Source organism: Onthophagus taurus, chromosome 7 (genome assembly GCF_036711975.1).
Source record: "Onthophagus taurus isolate NC chromosome 7, IU_Otau_3.0, whole genome shotgun sequence".
Lineage (NCBI taxonomy): Eukaryota > Metazoa > Arthropoda > Insecta > Coleoptera > Scarabaeidae > Onthophagus > Onthophagus taurus.
In genome coordinates this window covers 23,991,214-24,009,932 of record NC_091972.1, presented here as the reverse complement: position 1 = coordinate 24,009,932, position 18,719 = coordinate 23,991,214, and the positions used below count along the sequence as shown (strand labels likewise).

The following is an 18,719-nucleotide window of genomic DNA, read 5'->3' as shown; positions in this document are numbered from 1 at the left end:
GGTAGCCGCCGATTGGGTAATGTTTCAGCATAGAAACGACGTGTTCTCAAAGTATTTCCATTAGCACGGCCGTACATCAACACCATATCGCTCATTTCACCATTTGAATACAAGACCATTGCAAACGATTTCACTTCAGGTTTCGTAAATTCAAATTACTGGACTTTGGTTATTTCATAAATTGAACAAAATGTCAAATTAATGTATCTTAGCAGATTGTATGTAAGTCGAAGCCTACTCTTTGTAATGGCAAAATTTTGGTAACTAATGGCCGTACATTCGGCATAACATTTTGTAATGGAATAACTTATACCACCTGGTAGCAATGGAAATATTATACTACTCTCAATAAGAGACAGTTTCATACTGTATCGATTTGTGAAACTTATAAAACCCACAAGTATTAGTATTACATTGTGTCAATTCAACTTTTCTAATAATTTACTTTAAAAAATGTATTTTTTTCCCGGAAACCTTAAGGAATACAAATTTTTTTTTCGAATTAATGTTGTTTAGAATTAAGCTATCTTTAACCAATTGTTAAATAAAATTTTTGAATTTTCTGAGGTATGAATAGTGGTATTTATTTTCACTTCCGGTTCAACCGGAAGCAATGGAAACATCATACTACTCTCAAAAAAAGACAGTTTCATACTGTATCGGTTTCCCAAATATCGAATCCGTAGTTTAAAAGAAAAAAGGTAGAGTCCCAAAAAATTTGAACATTCTGTATCTCGAGAACGGTTGATTTTCGGACTTATGTTTATTAACACTTTTCGACTTGTTTTCGACTGTTGTACTACCCCTATAAATATTTAAACGTTGTTTTAAAACACCCTGTATATTAAATACATTGTATTTACTATTTTGTGCAAATATACACTCACCGGCAAAAAATAAACGGCCACTAAAATTTAGCCACAATTTCAAAGCTGGGTTTCTCGATGGTTTCTCGCGAACCACTCATTCGATTGATGTTTCTTTTTTTGATCGAAAGGTTGATTCTTCTGTAATGTTTGTTCGGACATTAATTTGAGCCTATACGGGGTGCAAGAATGAGAACAACTTTTTTTCTCGAAATTTGTAATACCCTGTGGGGTACAGATGCTACAGCAGAGGGTGTTAACTGGAATCAAACGGTAGCCCAATCTTTTCTGAACATTTTGTTTTTTTATTCACTCTATTATCTCTATTACTAACGAAGATGCAGTATTTTAAAGCGAATGCCTGTGAAAACAAAACAAACAAGCATAAAAAATCTAAGGTGGAGCGCTAGGTAGCGTATGACAGTTGTTTCGAATAGTAAATTGACAGTTGTTAAAGATGCCGTTGTCAGTAACTGATGTTGCCCGTATTGTTACTTTAATTGAGGATGGCAAAAGTCAGCGATACGTTGCCCATACGTTGGGTATACCACGAACAACAGTTCAGGATGCCTGGAACCGATAGGTGGAAACAGGAAATTTTACTAGGCGGCAACGTTCCTAGTGGTTGACAAGACAAGACGAGACTTTCATTGGTCTCGTCTCGAGTCTCGTGCATGAGGTCTTGCGTCTCGTACGAAAGTCTCGCAGGTACGTATTTCTGCAAATAATATCGGCAATATTTCTGTAAATATTTTCGTATCTACACGCTGGAATTCCAGTAATGCTATGTTGAAAGTACCTCTTGAAGGTAGACATGGCCTTGGTGCATTGTGTCAAAATGTTGTTGATTTAAAACCATATGCTCTTCAGGACAAAGAATGGATACTGCTAGAAGATGTGCATAAAGTACTAGTCAACTTTCAATTACTTTCCAAGAAACTCGGAGGAGGGAAGTACGTCAAATTATCTATGGTGTTTGTATGTATCAATATACCAATAGATAGTATTGAAAGCAAAATATTTGCATGGGACCGAAAGGCAGATCGAAACGCTGTGGAAGAGGAGCTTATTGTTAGTTTTCAGGCTGCAAGAGACAAAATCTCGATTCGCAGTATAAGATAGAAGTTTTTGATATGACAAGATGGAGCCAAGAATTAAAAGAGACTTCGATTCAGAAATTTTAAGATATATACAAAGCCTATTTCCATCAATCAGAATTCCTTCGTTCGAAAGTAACGGCATTGGAGGAACGAGAAGATTCTAGAGCGAAAAAGTCGGATTTTGTAATTGATTTTGATGTTTTGCATGCAGTAAATCGTACGCCTTCCGAAGGACAATGGATGCAGGAGCGTCAAAAATATTATTCTATGCCTCGGTGTAATAAAGACACAGATATATTACAATGGTGGAAATTTTATGCTTCTGAATTTCCTATTTTAAGTTTAATGGCACAAGATCTCTTAAGCATACCGGCTACTTCTGTCCCGATGGAAAGATTATTCTCACGTGCTGCATCAACTATAAGAAAACATCGAAATCGCCTTAATAATAAATCTGCACGATGTTTGTTATGCCTAAACGATTGGGTGAAAAACAAAATCATTTTCGACCGACAGGGCTGAGGGCTGTAATTCTCTCTTCCGACTCTTACATTATAGCAAGTATTTAAGTATTCCTTATTGCACCGAAACAATAAGATTGTGCATGACGACATTTCGATACTTTTATGGGACTCTCGTACGAGAAACGAGACGAGACGAGAGTGGAGGTTACGAGACGAGACTTGATACAAGACTTATTAGTTCATTGGCGAGACGAGACAAGACATTATGGAAATCTCGTCTCGTTGGTCTCGTGCGAACCACTATAGAAGACGAGTGACAACAGCAGTTGATGACCGATTTATTGTTCTAAACACTCTGAGGAATCGTAGAACGACAGCTGTAGAAACTCGGCATCGTCTTCAAATGGTGCGTGGGGTTGACGTAAGTGATAGAACCATTCGTCGAAGACTTGCTGAAAGTGATCTAACTGCAAGAAGACCTGCCAAAAGACAGCGCCTGCTCCAGAGACATCGGCGAGCACGTCTTCAATTTGGGCGCGTACATACAAATTGGGGAATGGAACAATAAGGTAAGGTGCTCTTCACTGATGAGTCCCGATTTTGTCTCCGTTCACCTGTTGGTCGAGAAGGAGTGTGGAGACGTCGCAAGGAAAGCATTGCGACCTGCACAATTTCGGAAAGAGTACCTTTCCATGGAAGTTCAGTCATGGTATGGGCGGGTATTTCGACGGAAGCGCATACGGCGCTCATCTTTGTTGAAAATGGCACGCTAAATGCCCACCGTTATATCCAAGATATTCTGCAAGAAGCTGTCGTGCCCTATTCCCATTTTATTGTTGATAGTAGACAAAACCACTACTCATCCGTAAAAAGGCCTCCATTGCTCGATTTCCCAATTCACATGTAAGCGCGCAGATTGAAGACGGGCTCGTCGATATCTTGGAAGCAGCCTCGGTCCTTTGGCAGCCTTTTTGCAGCCAGACTACTTCTAGCAAGGTTTCAGCAAATGGTTCTCTCACTGACATCAACAACATGCACCATTTGAAGACGACGCCGAGCTTCTATAGCTGTCGTTCTACGATTACTTAGTACAATAAAACGGTCATCAGCTACTACTGTCACTCATCTTGTTTTCACAGGCGATCGCTTTAAAATACTGGATCTTCGTTAGTAACAGAGATAGTAGAGTTAATAAAAAAAGAAAATGCTCAGAAAAGATTGGGCTACTGTTTGATTCAAGGTAATACCCTCTGCTCTAGCAGCTGCACCCCACAGGGTGTTACAAATTCCGATAAAAAAAGATTTTCTCATTTTTCGCAGCCCGTCTATGTTCAAATTAATATCCGAATGAAATTTCTATCACAGAATTATTACAAACGAATCAACCTTTCCACCAAAAAAAGAATCATCAAAATCGAATGCGCGATTCGCGAGAAAGCCAGTTTTGAAGTTGTGGCTAATTTATAGTGGCCGGTCAGTTTATTTATTGATAAATATTTTGGATTAATTTTTTTATGTGGATGCGTAACATTCCATTTCATCAACAAGTCTTGTAAAGTTAGGTTTGTAACCACTGATGCAGAATCGAATAGATGCCATTAAGTGGTCATCAGCCAGAGAATTCCTAAATTGCAATTTGATGTTTTTCATTTGAGAAAACACTGCTTCACATAGATAAGTGAAACCAAAAAATGCAATTATCCTCATTTCCATCGATCTCAATAATGATTATTAAGATTTGCAAATCGTCCCTCAAATTCTTGATTAAAATTTTCCAGATCAGAACAAAACATTTCAATACTACATTTTTTTTCACCAGTAAGCGTAATATGTTTTTCTAAATATGGAAAATATTTAAAATTTTGCTTTTTTAATTGTGAGTTTTAATTTTGCTTTAGAAGTATTTACCGAACTGAACAACTCAATAATATTTTAATATATATTTTATTAAATTAAGCGAGTTGTAATGGCCCATAAAATCAGTAAGAAATGCAATTTTTTTTTACCCATACTAGATCTTCCAATTGTTCATGTTTTCGTTACAATGTGTCCAAAAATGCAATAATGCCTGAAAGACAAAAGATTTAGAAATCTTTCCAAAAACCTTTCTCGGCTGAGCCACCTGACGTGACTAAAAAGAAGTAAATCTTCATCGTCATTGTATTTAAGTTGACTACGGAATCTTAAACTTCGCGCTCTTATCGAATTAGCAATTTTCTGTGCTACATCCATAATATCTTAAACATCCAATATTTTTGCACATAAGGCATTATTATGAATTATGCAATGAAATGATATAAAATCAGAAAACTGCTCATTTTGTTTGCAAAGGGCTAAACATGATTTCTCTCAATCATTGAAGGTGCTCCGTCAGTAGACATAGCAACCAATTTATGCAAAGGCAAATTTGTTTTTTCGCGAATGGCATAAAAGTTGCCACCATATCTAGACCTGGCGTTGTTCCCTTTATCGGAAGTATTATTAAAAATTCTTCTTTTTCGGAAAAATCGCAAAAAAACATTCTTATAAAAACAATTAATTGTGCCGTATTAACAATATGCAGGATGTTTCTGTAAGTCGTGACATAATTTTAAGTACAAGTACTATAAATTGCTAAAATATGGACCTTCAAAGTTAAGAAACTTTTTAATTATTTTTTGATTAATTTGAGAAATGCTGAAGAATAATTGTATTGAAGAAAATCCAGATTTTATGCAACGTTGAGTAATAATTTGACAGATTTCTTTAAAACGAACTTGAATCTTTTAGTGAATAACTCGAAAACGATGTGTCTAATCAAAAATTTGTAAGAATAAAAATAATTTTAAAATGAAATAGGCTTTAGAATCAGTTGGAAAATTTAAGGTTTTATGACATAATAAAGTTTTCAGGAAATAAAATTCGTTAACATCCTGTATAGCATTGATCCCGTGTTTGCATATTTTCAAAAGTGATCTTGAACGATTTCTCATGATAACATTGCACTGTTTGCCAAATTTTACCTTCCTAAGACAAACCATATTGAAAATATTTATAAAAATGTTTAAAAGTTTCTTATCTTTGATGATTATCATTTATGGGTTTAGACCAAAAATTTTTGCACGAATCGTCATCATTTTGACTCTAGTATTTGTGATTAACATAGTGCCACCACTTACAGAAACACTCTATATTTGTTGACTCGTTAAACGAAAACGGTCATCAACTTTGTATGTCATCTTCCAATTGTCAAGTTACATTTTTATTCACATTTTCAATACGACGAGTTACAGTTCTGCGAGGAAGTTGCAAATCTGTAATTGCGTTGAGAATTTCACTTTTATTTTTAAAGTTGGAAATAGGCTCTTTATGTTTCGCCAAAACGTATGTGTTTACATAAGATGCTTCAGTTGCCATTTGGATTGATGCGTAGACTTTTGCAACAAAAGTTGCTGTGCCGTTAAGTGATTTTTTAATTATCGATCATATTCATAATTTTTTGCAAAACTTTTAGTACACATTATAAATTAAAAGATTTGAAATTAACTTAGTAAATTATTTAAAATATCTGCGATCGACTGTCGAACTGTTCGCGATCGACCGTTTACCTACCCCTGGCTTAGGACGAGACGGACGTTGAGTGTATGACAAGGAAATTAATAAATGCATACCACTGGTGGGGACGAACAGAGCTAAAACACAGTATATTTGTCTAGGCAGAGAAAAAATGATGTGGTTCTCAACGATCATACTATAATGAAAGCATGCGAAGAATTGGTACCACGAAATAAAAATGGATCAGTGGGAGATGCGAGGCTTAAATACGAAGTCAATTACAAAAGGCAATAAACTCCCTTTTTTGTAGAAAAATAAATGACCAAACAATTAGAGTACTAGTTACAGGAAGTGGAAGTCTTTTGGGGAAAAGCAGCCAGCAAGATTAAAATAGACAGAGTGCAGAGAAGACAATTGCAATGGTAGGCCACGTTTAACAAATGGGAAATGTAAGAATTGGAGTCCAACCAAAACAATATCCAGAGGACATTCAAAAACTACGAAATTCACACTACGAGATTCGAAATGTAATGTCCGAAAAGACCGAAATTGTCATATATTAGAATATCTGACAAGAAGAAATTAAATCCTTCAAGCGATTTTCATCAAACATCATGTATCCTGTTTTGTACAGGTGGGCATCTAAAGTTTGGAATTTGAATTTCGGTTATTTTGGTTTTGAATGATAGAATGACGATAGATTCACGAATTACACAAAATTAGTTTTATAAAAATGGGAAATATTGAAAACTTACTTCCAAAGTGATGTCTTCAACCCAAACTGTAAGAAATTTACGTGCAGGAAAATTCCGGTGCGCTCACCTGAAAACATTATTGCGGTTGCCTAGAATCATTCTTGGGAACTGAACATTTCTCGCACTTCTTACAAAGTTCAATTAGTTCAAGAACTGAAGCCTTATAACCATCCGATGCGTTCTCGGTTCGCCCAATGGGCTGGAGTCGCTTGGCCGAAGATGAGCATTTTTATCGAAAAATCACCTTTTCAGATTAAGCCCATTTCCGCATCGAAGGCCATGTCAATAAGGAAAATTGTCGCATGTGGAGCTCACGCTAAGTATCCAAAGACGATTAAAGCCTTGAAACACGAAATCGAAGTTGCCATTCTTGAAAATCAAGCCCAAACATTCAAAAAAGTATTTTGAAAAATTATTCATTACTTTTATTTTTATACCTGATTCAAATGGCCCACCTTATTGTTTATTGTTGAATCCTTTGAGGCCGAATATAATGAGATAGAAGAATTGGTGAATGAGAGATGTGCAGGTGAAAATAAGTTTAAAAATGTTTAAGAAACAATGTTTTTCGATTTTTGAAGTTTTTTTGTTCAATTATCGGAATTGTATAAAGATAGAAATAATTTTTACTTTATCTTTGGATAATAGTTATTTATGTAGCAAGTCGGCAAAGTGATGCTTTATCGAACGGGTCTGAGTTTGCGAGTCGAGCAAGCGAGGCGAGTAACAGGCGAGTTCGATAAAGACACTTTGCTGACGTGTTGCATACAACATTTTATCGCCAACCGCAAAATTTAACGATATGAAGATTTTAGCAGTTTTCGAAAAGTGATTTTACGGTACATAAGGACATTTTTCTTACCTAAGATATGCAACCATTCCTAGGTTATATTAATATGACATGTTAATTTGACAGAAACAGACCGAAAAACTCCAGCTTCACTTCAGATTCTTCTTTTTTCGATTTTTATACCATTTTTAATACTAATTTTAGAGTTTTTGTTGATTTGGTCATTGCAATACAAAAAGAAACGTTTATTTCATTTTCTTATTGTTAAAGTCTCCTTGCAGTGCTCTCAACTCTGTTTACTCTTTTATTGCAATTTCAGCCTCTGCTTAGTTTCTTTCTTCTATTCCTAATTTATTTCGAGTCTTTTGACTCTTTATACTGTCGCTTTTTTCTCTTTCAACTATTCTCCCATTCTCTTTTCTGTCAACCCAGTCTCTTTTTTTCCAAGCCTTGTTCAGTTTCATTTGTCTGAATAAGCTTTTTTTTTGACTTCCAATCTCTGTCAGTCTTTTTCTTTTATTACGATTTACGTGTCAAGTCTTTTTCTTCCCTGTTTACTCTCAATCATGTCTGTATTGACTTGTTCGGCATATTTCTTCTATTAAGAGTTTTTTCTAGTTTTCCTCCTTTCTGCTCAGTCTTTTTTACGACCGTACAGTTTCTGTTCAATATTCTTTATCTCTAGGTAGTTCTTTTCTAGCCTTTACATCCTTATTTCTGTTCTACTCCATTCTGTCCATTCTGTCCAATCTTCTTTCTGCTTTTCCAGTTTTGTTTAGCTGTTTTATTGTCATTTCTGCCTCTGCTTAGTTTCTTTTTTCTATTTCTAATGTATTTCTTGTCTTTCCAGTTCCTATACAGTCGCTTTTTCTCTTTCAAGCCCCCTTCCATTCTCGTTTCTGTTAACCCAGTCTTTTTTTCAGTCTTTGTGCAGTTTCAATTGTCTGAATAAGCTTTTTTCTTGACTTTTCTCTGCCAGTCTTTTTCCTTTATTATCATTTATGTGTCAAATCTTTCTCTTCCCTGTCTAGTTCTTCCTGATCTTACAGTTTCTTTTCAATGTTCTTCTTCTGTGACTAGTCCATTTCTTGTCTTTGCAGTTTTTCTTCAGTCTTTTTCTACTCTGCTCAATATTTTTTCTGTATTTCCAGTCTTTGTTCAGTTTCTTTCCAGTTCTTCTCTTTCTATCTAATCATTTCTTACCTTTACAGGCTCTTTATAATCTTCGTCCTTTCTACTGAATCTAACCATCCTCCTTTATAGCCAGTCCTTTTCTTCTCTTTCCAGTTACTATTTAGTGTCTTTCTTTTATTGCCACTGTTATTCTCATCTTTACTCTTTTGAGTCTAGTCCCTTTCTTGTCTTTACAATCTTTATAGTTCCTTCTTCTCTCTCCAATCCCATTTCCTTTCGTTCCAGTCTATCTACAGTTTCTTTCTTCTATTAAGAATTTTTTTCTGTTTTCCTCTTCGCAATCTAGTTCCAATCTTACTTGTACTATCTATTTCTACTCTTCCTCCTCTCTGCCCAGTCTTTTTCCCAACCGTACAGTTTCTGTTCAATATTAATTTTTTTCTGGCTAGTCATTTTCTAACCTTTACAGCCTTATTTTAGTGTTTCTAAATTCTGCTCGATGCTCATTCTTTCTGCTTTAAAAGTTTTGGTTAGCTCTTTTATTGCTACTCCTGCGTCTGCTTAGTTTCTTTCTTCTATTACTAATCTATTTCTTGTCTTTCCAGTCTTTATAGTCTTATATTTATATTTCCAGTACCCTCTGTTCAAGCTTTTTTTCTTTTTCCAGTCTCTTCCCAACCTTTTCCTCTCCGACAACTTCTTTTGTCTTTCCATATTTTGTTTACTCTTTTCCTTTTATTATCAGTGGCATTTGTGCTTCTCCTCTTTTCTGTCCAGTTCTATTCTTGCCTTCTTCCTTTTGTCTATGTATAATCTTTGTTCTTTCTTCTGCGTCCTATCTCCTTCCTATCATTATAGGCCATATCCAATCTCTATCTTCTATTACCAGTTTCGTTTTCTCTTCTTTATCTAGTTCCTTTCTTGTATCTGCAGTCTCTCTTCAGTACGCTCTTCTCTGTTCGGTTTACTTCCTATCTTGATTCCTATGAGTTGGTAGCTTGAAAAGATCTTTGAGTGCAGTGTTGTAACTAGAACCAACTATAGGTTCTAAAGTCATTCTTATAGTTATGAACATAGTTTAAGCACACCAAGGTATCAGTGGCAAATATAGTAAGTGTAAACTTTTTTTTTTAAACAAAAGATTTAATTTTGCGTTCCAACAAAGGCACCTGAATCACAAACTGCTATATTATGAGCCCAAAAAGAGTGATATACAAAAAATGAGCTGTCTTTGCGACCTCAAGACAGATAGTAGTAAATAGTAAATTCAAATAATTAAAAGACGTCGTTAGAATTGAATGCACAAGAATTCGTGGATTTATGAAAATGCTGATTGCAGCATTTCTTGTATTGAGTCTGATTGATCAAGAGATGATGCTAATTTGATAAAAGAATTTGACTCGTTTTTAAACTATTATGCAAAATATTTGAATCTTATAATTCATATAAAACTTGTTCGCCATCTTCAAGTACGTATTTCTTTTATTCATATGGAATTTATCTTTTTATAATTTTCTCATCCGTGTATTTTTAATTTAAAAGCAATGTTTCTACACTTTTTACCGATCATATCAACTTCTACATTTAATTTATTCCCGTCTATATCTAGAATAATCTTTTTACAAGTAACACAGTTACGACACCTTTTTTCCTTATTCTTTGCTTGCTCACGTTACAATTTCCACAAGCGCGCTCGGCCCAATTACGTATTGTTCTATGCCCACAAGAAAAAGAAGATTCTCAAGTCAACATATATTTTTTTCGCAAGCGATTATACAAGTTTGTCACGACAATTTTAAACACCCAAAAATGAAATAAAGGAACATCCCCGCCATATGGACTTCCTTTCCCAATTTGATGGTCTATATTTAGCTTTTTTAACCGGAAATATCAACATCGGCGGGCTGAGGAAAACGTGAGGAGACGTCCGAAATGTTGTTGTATGCGCCGCAGGTGCGATTACATTTACCGTCTTCGTCCTCGTGCGTGTTGCTGCTGCGGTGGTTCCCTTCCACAATAAACTCCAAACGGTGCGTTACGACACCTCAGAACTCTGTTGACTTGTTGCGAGACTCGCCTCGTCAGTGCAACGCGGATTTAGAAAGTGTATGGTACGTCCAAACTGCTCAACGTTGTACGTAAGAAAGTGCTTCTTCGTGTTTTGTGCACAGGATATAACTTTTTTTGAGTCAATCATAACTTTTGCCTTAAAATTAAAAATATTGCGGTAAGTTACATTATTTTTTGTTAGGTTTGATTAGAATAAATTAGATTTTGACTTAAGTTGTTTTGAAACATATGGAGATGTAAATTCTAGGTTAGAGTCTAAACCTATCTATTAATTTGGTCCGGCTTCATGTTGATTGGATTGTTACAGAGTTAATCTGGGAAAAAGTTCTAATGATTAATAAACGTGTTAAGTTATTAATAGTTAATGAGTCTCTTTACGCGAGGTGCATAATAATCGTGATGTAATGTTTGTCCTTCGTCAAAGGATAAGGATGTAAACAATGTTATTTTTGCAAAAAGAAAACAAATCAATTTTATGTCTATGTAATTGGATTTGTTCTAAATTCCAACTCTAAACCAAACTCTTTATATTTCGGTCTATCTTTCCAAGTATTGGCGATGATATGATTCAACACTTTCTAGATTCTTCATTCAAAAAGATGATGAATAAAAAAAACGCTATGTCGGAATAAGATATTGAGGATATAGCTAACATACAAAGTCGCGGTTGATTACCACGAGAAAAAGCGTTGATAATTTATAAAATAATTCTAGAATCGGGAACGAAGAACTCGACGGCGCTGTGAAAATTAATCGATTACGCGAGGCAGATGTGATCTGGTTCGGTTATTTAGATTAATGGAATAAGGTCGCAATTAGTCGACGTCCTCATCATCTTTCGAAGTGGGTTTATGGATACACGGTGAGTTCGGATTAACAGTGATGTTACCGGAGATTGGAACAAACTAGAAATTATTCAACCTTGCATACAGCAGCCTTTCGATAACGTTGTGTTGTTAACTAACTGGTTTCATGTAAAAAAAGTGCATGTGTGGTTACTTGAGTGAAACTTAAGAACGTTCTACTTCGAACTTGTTAACAATATTAAAGTTTTTCGATTTTTCAACGTTATCTCAATATTTATGCGCATCATAAAACATTTCATGATTTCGCCTAATTTATAAACAGTTGGAGTTGTGTATTTTTCTTATCATCGTGTGAATTAAATAAATTAAAAACTGCACTTAAACAATGATACTTATTGTAAATAGCTTAGTTTTCTACCGGTTTCGACTGTACAACAGTCATCCTCAGGAAAACGACGTCAACGAACGTAAACTAAAATAGGAGCTCATCGGATTAAGATATAAAGGTTCCGTCACAAGAAACTATTACAATAACTTATTTTAGAAATGACTATTCTGAACTATTCTATTATTCTAAATGACTATTCTATGACTATTCTGAACTATTCTATTATTCTAAATGACTATTCCATTATATAGTCATTTCTAAAATAAGTTATTGTAATAGTTTCTTGTGAGGGAACCTTTATATCTTAATCCGATGAGCTCCTGTTTTAGTTTATGTTCGTTGACGTCGTTTTCCTGAGGATGACTGTTGCACAGTCGAAACCGGTAGAAAACTAAGCTATTTACAATAAATATCATCGTTTAAGTTCAGTTTTTAATTTATTTAATTTATAAACGGCTGATTTTCATACAAACGATCTGCATTACTTCAAATTACAGTAAAACCTCTATATACCGGACTTCGTTAGAACGGACTTCGGATATAACGGATAAAGTATTTTTAAGTCATACTATTAATATTATCTATTTAATCCATCAGTGTATTTAAATATAAATGTTAGCGCTCATATAGATAGAATCCAACTCAAGTTGCTCTATTCCAGGTTCATAGATAAAGTAAATCAAAGACGATAGTTTTAGTTTTAATTTTATTGTTATTTAGTGCTAGTTTGTTGTATATTTTTATTGAACGAGAAGTAGACCTAACACTAGACCTAGAACTTGAAGAAAGATTCGGGTTTAGCCGTGCATCTCTTAACTCGTTGTGTCCCAAGAAGTCAAAAATGACAGAATTAAAACGCTATCAAAATACACTCAGTAAAGGCCTTTGGAATCAATTTTAGCAAAATATAGCAATCCCCCCATTCCAGGGGGGTAATGGTATTTGAGAGTACCGTCAGGCATTAAAATACATTTTAGTGATGTTGCAGAATACAAAAACTTTTATTGCTGATATAAAAATAATACATTTTATTAAGTAACACTTGGTTTAGCTAAATCACATTATAATATTCAGAAAAACAGTTCTTTCTTTCATTACAACATAAATAAACATTGCACCCAGTACATTTTGAGGGGAGTCTGGACTAAATACCGTAAGATGGGGTTACTTGGACACGTTTTTTGCGCATTTTTCAAGATTAAAAGTGAAGAAATAAAGGTTACATGTTAGGGCAACAGAAACTTGTTCATCATACCAACCTAACCTTCAGGATTATATAGCTATCATAAAACATTGAAAATACCTTATACAAACAACAAAAAATATGTAAAAAAGTGATGTCCGAATAGCTCCGTTGTTGGGGCTTATTGGACTAAACTTCGATTTAGGGACAATCTCTTACTTTGCATGTCAGATGATCAAGTTCCCTTGGAAATGTAACTGAAGCATTAAGGAATGTATTTTTATATAAAAGATTCTGATGGACAGGTTGTTTCTAGCGATAAAAGAATCGATGAAATTTGGACCTGGACTGTTGTTCTTGAAGACCTTGACCTGCTTCCCTTGTTTATCTCGGTATTTTTTCACCACATCTCGAATGTCGGCCTTTGTCAATGGGAATCCCCAATTCGCAACAACAGTCAAAGTTTCAGAAATCAACAGCTCCTCAGACTTGCTTAAATAGTCGGTCCAACGGGTTTTGAATTTCTTCTAAGCATCTTCCGTACTAATTAGAGCTTGCAATACCGGGATCCCGGACAATTTTTGTTCGGTATTAAAAACCGGTATTAATGGCAAAATACCGGTATTTCGGTATTATTTTTATTTAGCGCCCTCGAAGGCCGGGGGTGGCCGATGTCTTCGAAAACAGCCGTGCTAGTTTGAAGTTGTGCTGGAAAATGACGTAGAGGATTCGTGTTTGTTATCTATTTTCTGTCCGTTCTAAGTTTACATTTTCAAGTGACATTTTTTGACGTTTCATTAAAAAAATGCTAGCCGGAAGCGACCGATTGAAAGCTGCCGTGTTTGTTTAAAGCTGTGCTGGAAAATGATGTTGACCAAACAGAAATTTGTTATCTATCTTATGTCCGTACTAACCTCATTTTTTCAAGTGACATTTTTTGATCAGTGTGAATACCATCTACAAGAAATATCTTTTTACACTCTGACAGAATGTTGAAGATAACTAAGACTCAACCTTTGATGACGACAACTTAATGTTCGTGTTCAATAAATTTGTCATACCTAGCCAACAATAAAATACTCTCTGCATACAACTATTTTTGGAGTTTTTACTCCATAATGGTGTTTCAGGTCAGTTTGATTCGTGTAATGTCCCACCAAGTATAACAGTAGTATGATAAGTCTGACAATCTACCAAGAGCCATTATGTTAAAGTTTCTTTCTTGAATTTGCACCTTTCCAGAAAATTCCAAACAGGAATTGGTAAGAATGCCACAGAGCTTCAAATGATGAAGTGTAATTTCATTTTTTGACGCGGCATTGAAGTTGAACCTTTGGACCAAGTGAAAAACAACAAAACAATAATGGTATTCAGACCTTTAAGTTTATTGGTACTTTGTAGAGATTCCTAATATCTTTCCATTTTTTGATTATCTTCTCAGATTTTGTATCTTATGCTTTGTTGCCAATCTAAAAATATAGTAGGAATTAACCTGTTGTTAGTAGAGGTGACGCCGCAGAGGGGAAAAATTCTTACAAATAGATACATTTAGTGATTGTAATTTAGTGAGTAAACTTTTTTATAGCAATACCGGTATTAATACCGGTTTTAAAAATTTTGAATACCGAATACCGGTATTGAGATTTTGGTCCGGTATTGCAAGCCCTAGTACTAATGTTGTCCGAGGCACTTTGAACGTTTCTGCGGCCTTTTTCCTTGACATTCCCTTTCGAACTACATCCATAACCTTTTCCACTTTGTAATTAATGTAAGGTTTTGACCCTGGAGTTTTTTGATACGTGCGCACCATTTTTAATCAGTGACCTCCTTTGATAACAAGAAAAAAAAAACACCAGAAACAAAAACATAACCTAACCTCGCTTTCGTGATACAGGACTGAACACGTATGCGTTGTGTCCATGTAGCCCCGGGGTGGCCAAGTAGCCCCATCTTACGGTATCTTTGGCAGAACAATTTTCATACCTTTCTCTTGCTTTTCCAAAAGCAATCTGGTGTGAAGCACGGTTCCCAAGTCTTACAGGCTGGTGAACTTGCGCTACGACATTTTCGTGGACGCAGTAAATTTGTATATTTAGTTATCAGACCTGTAACTACAGAACGACGAAAATCTAATAGCGTCATCCTATCCTCTTCACATTCAGAATATATGATAAAAGAATTGCCGAAGCATATATCTGTAAAACCAAAGAAAAACCTGTGCCACCACTTCTTGGAACGGCGGTCGATTGCATACACTTGCCGAAGTTGATCGGCATGATCTACCGAACCCATGTTTTTATAGTAATCATCAACGACTGAAAGACAGCGCACATCAATTTTCGTTCCATTCTTTTGCTTCCTTTTTACGGTGGTCTCTTTTGTCTCTTTTCATTCGTTTATCATCTACAACATTTTTTGGTGCACCTTTTTTGTGAGACCTTATTGTTCCACAAGCTAAGGTTTTCTCAATTTTCAGTTTTTCCAAAAGACGTATACTTATAAAAAAGTTACCTATCGAAATAAATCATTCTATTTTTATTCCACTTCCACTCATCTTCAGTAAGTTGAAGGACAATCCTTTTACTTAATCCATAATCTGGAAACTTTTCTTCAGTTTCAGGACATTTTGCCTAATACACATCAAATTTCTTTATTCTTATCTGCTAAGCACCAGAGCTTATAACCCCTTTTTATGGGCTTCGTGGAATTGAATTGTTTCATACAGCCATCTGCTTAGTGCCATGATAATTAGATGATGAATTAAATGAAACAGAGATATCTCTTTTCCAAAGAAATTGTCTGGAAGCAACATTATACTTCCACATTTTGTTGTGGGTGATGCTGCGTTTCCTCTAATGGAAAATATAATGAGACCATATCCCGGATAGTACTTAGAGCTAGAAAAAAATATTTTCAACTATCGTTTATCCAGGGCAAGGAGGACCGTTGAAAATGCCTTTGGTATACTCTGCCAGCGGTGGTGAATTCTACGGAGGCCAATCATAGCTAGGGTAGACATAGTAGAAAATATTGTAAAAGTCACAGTAGTTTTACATAACTTCCTTTATATTGAACGCGAAAGGTACGGTCCTCCAGGATATGGTGATACTATTCAGTCAGAGTCAGGGGAAATTATAAATGGTCAGTGTCGAGCTGAACCAATGCCACTGCAAAATATAGAACGGGTTGGAAGCAACAATGCGGCAAGAAGGTTCCAGAAGAACAGAGACTTGTTGCGTGAATATTTTAACGGTATTGGAAGTGTAACATGGCAATATGACCATGTATCGTGCGTTAGCCTTTAAATTTTTTATATTAGTACAATATTCATAAATAATGTATTTTGTGTTTAATTTCAAAACAAGAGATAAATAAAAATAAAATCACTTTATAGTAAGAAACATTAATATTTATTAGTAAACTACAAAAATATCACAACTATTACACCAATGAGTTACAAAGTAAAAATAAATTATCACACATGATAAAATGAAATAAAAGAATAATACCAGAGTTAAAAAACAAATTGATTATGACTCATGGTAATATAAAATAATAACAAATTGAACTGGATGAACAAGTACAAAAAAGCAAATGTTTAAAAGAAGATAAAATTTATTTAAGTGCTTTGTACCAGCTGTAATATTTCGGCTCTCAATCGCTGTTGAACCTCTGGGGGCTTTTCATTCACAAGTTTACTGATAAATTTAAAAAAAGAAGCATTTACGTCTTCTTCTTCACTAATACAATTTGTAATTTTCTGCATTGATATTTTGATGCATTCTGCCACACTGTCTATGGAATCCGCTTTTCTTTTTCTATTATTTATTATTGGTGTACACTGTTGTGTAGTTGAAGGTGGGAGTTCTTGACATATTGTTGTGTCTATTGATGTGTCGACTGCTGTTTCTGTTAATGTTTCCATATATGTATAATCATCTGATACTGAAGGTCTGGGACAAGGTGATGGCGACAATTGTGAACTTAAAAACAAGAAATGTTTGAAAATTGTAATTGCAATACATAAACAATACACGAAGCTGCTTACAAATCACACCTATTTACCATTTATCAAAGAGATACCTTTTTGAACAACAAAATTCAGCAACACCACTTTTCACTAAACTTCTAACCTCACATCTGGATGAATAAGTTTAAATATACCTAAAACCCTACAGTTCTTTCTTGTATAGTAGAAAGTACCGATAGCTCTAAATGCGCCGAATAGATGACTACAGTTTAAAAACAGTGTTTAAAACTACCGGTACTTTAAAGTACGGTCTGGACACAAAGGCTCAAGATGGCTAAACCAGAATGTTTCAAGTTCTAGGTCTAGTGTTAGTTGTAATGCTAGAATTAGTTCTAGTTTTAATTTAGTTAGTTGCTTAGCTATGCGTGACGTCACGAGCGGGCCTTCAAGCTGTGTACCTGTTCCCGGGATGTAGCAGTCCAATTTTTTTGTGTTCATTACAATTATTCATTCAAACAGTTTAAAGTGCAAATTAAAAATGTTACATTTTGCGTTGTGTCGGCGTTTTAGTGTACATAGATTCTAATATGCATATCTAACAGTGAATGATGTTACCGTTAAAAATGAAGGTCTTCATATCCTTGCTTACACATTGTGGTTTCTCAAAAAAGAATCGTCGACTAAAATGATCATCCTATTAAAAAAAACTTACCATTATGTCATCTAATTGTAAGATGACGTACTAAAAAAACCATCCGCCGCAAGGAAACCAACAAAAAAAAATAGCGAAGAATAGAGAAAAGAACAAAACGACTAAATAAAAGCTCGTAGACATTGCGCATCTGTTCGTAATTTATCTGGAGCCATTTACTTAATGGCGGTTGTCATTGAGGGTCCGCAATTCGAGCCGTGATATTATCGCATTACAACACAATCCGTACGTCTAAAGCTCAAGGGCAGCGTCATCTGCGACCCGAACACACTATAATTCGTAGATCCTCTCATTCCAAACCAATAAAAAAACTACATATTTCTTGGTCTATTCACCATCTCGTATTCACCGTATTTCCAAACGGCCCCTATCTGCATAATCATCGCTTCCGCATGCTCGGCAGTTCATTTTACTTTCACTTTATAACGTTTCGAGGCGCCTTTGAGGAGTTTGCGTTTCCAGAAGGAACGGCGAATTTTCTTCTCGCGAAAGCGGAAGAAAAGAAGATAGAGGTGGACTATTCGATGGCGACCCGAAGGAATTCCTCCTGTTAGCTGTTGAGCGCAAGGTTGTGGACCTCGCCCCCGGTGCCCATTGGCGGAGGGGATTTAAAAATCGGGACATACGCGCCGGGAATGCGGACACACCTGTTGCGCGACTTGAACGCGGACCCGCAAACCTTCTGGAGAACTTAAATATACATGCCACGATGACGACAACGAAGATACTATACGAATAACTGTATTTTATACCCGTATCATGTTTAGTTTAAACGTTTCATGGTCGTTTCTTAATCAACAATGAATCTTAATAAATACGTCAGATTTATACATTTACAGTTTACAGGCAAAACACGACAGAAGTAGTTTTATCAATAGCTAGATTACCAAAGATAAACTCCAGTAATGATCTAATTGCAGTTTGTGTTGTTTTCATGTTGATGAAAC

General features: G+C 35.3%; 1 protein-coding gene across 9 annotated transcripts in view; it reads left to right on the top strand.

Moving 5' to 3' along the window:
* The first annotated feature begins 10,689 nt into the window (after positions 1-10,689).
* The window catches only part of LOC111429468 (DOMON-like domain-containing protein nahoda), an 80,365-nt gene continuing 72,335 nt past the window's right edge, over positions 10,690-18,719 (top strand). For 3 of the 9 annotated variants that reach the window (XM_023065386.2, XM_023065385.2, XM_071198141.1), the window contains exon 1: positions 10,690-10,870. The gene's annotated coding sequence lies outside the window, so the exon portion shown is untranslated. The remainder of the gene's footprint in view (positions 10,871-18,719) is intronic. The other 6 variants (XM_071198139.1, XM_023065382.2, XM_023065383.2 and 3 more) reach the window with 3 other exon arrangements.